Source organism: Echinops telfairi, unplaced genomic scaffold (genome assembly GCF_000313985.2).
Source record: "Echinops telfairi isolate 266 unplaced genomic scaffold, ASM31398v2 ScPeMD7_7;HRSCAF=31, whole genome shotgun sequence".
In the NCBI taxonomy this organism is placed as follows: Eukaryota; Metazoa; Chordata; class Mammalia; order Afrosoricida; family Tenrecidae; genus Echinops; species Echinops telfairi.
This window is the reverse complement of record NW_022103904.1, coordinates 28,058,497-28,059,472: the sequence shown is the minus strand read 5'-3', so window position 1 is coordinate 28,059,472 and position 976 is coordinate 28,058,497. Positions and strand designations below refer to the sequence as shown.

The window sequence follows — 976 nt, the reverse complement described above, 5'->3', positions numbered from 1 at the left end:
CATAGAACCCTTTATTAAGTAAAAATATCAAAATGTGAAGCTATTATTTCTTAACATACTATCCATTTAGGTCTATACATTTTTAAAAGCAATATTCCCATCTCTCTAACCCTTCCCCCAAAGAGCTCTGGTGGTGTCGTGGGGTATGCAGGGATCTACAAACCACAAGGTCAGCAGTTTGAACCCACCATCTTGCTCCTTAGGAAGAAGATGAAACTGGGATAGGTCTACTCTGCCCTATAGGGTCACTATAAGTCAGAATTGATTTGCTGGCCATGGGTTATATAATCTTTCTTCAAAGAATTCTGTGCCCTTTGATTTATACCTTGTCAAAATGTCACTTTTGGCAGCCTTGCAGGACTCAAATCATCTTCCTTTTAATTGTTGTTTTGAGTTTGGGGCACAAAAAAGAAGCTGAAAAGGTTAGATCAGGGTTGTCAGGTAGATAGGTAAAGTTTCCCAAGAAAATTCTTAAAGAACAGCCATGTTTACCGTCAAAGAATGGGTAGGTACATTGTGTTGATGGAAAAATATTCCTTGGCATAACTTTGCTGCCTTTTTCGCATCAATGCATTCTTTGGTTTTCTGAAATCTTTATGCTGCATCCTGTACTCTTGAGAAAACCAATCCAAAGTACCCTTTTGAAATAGTCAACAAAATCTTCGGAGCCTTGAATATAATAACATATTCTTGAATACATAATCTCTGCCTTGAATTTCACTGGCCCAGCAGATTTCCTCAGAAACTGCTATTTTGATTGGACCTTCCATAGACTTGCTGTTAGCTTTACCCTGCTTTAAAGATTAGCTCTTTGCAATAGCCAAAATTTTCCTAAGGCCAGAACACTCATTTAAAAATTTAAATGCTAAAAATGTGAGGTCCAAACTTTAGTGGCTGTTGCTTCAGTAGTAATTCTGTAGTGTTCTTCCACTATTTTCAGTACTTCAACCAGTTTCTTAATACACTGAGGATGCAG

The 976-nt window shown here is 37.5% G+C and overlaps 1 protein-coding gene across 2 annotated transcripts in view; it reads left to right on the top strand.

The window, feature by feature from the left end:
* TM2D3 (TM2 domain containing 3) overlaps positions 1-976 on the top strand; it is a 23,599-nt gene that overhangs the window by 18,090 nt on the left and 4,533 nt on the right. The gene's annotated exons all lie outside the window — the stretch shown is intronic.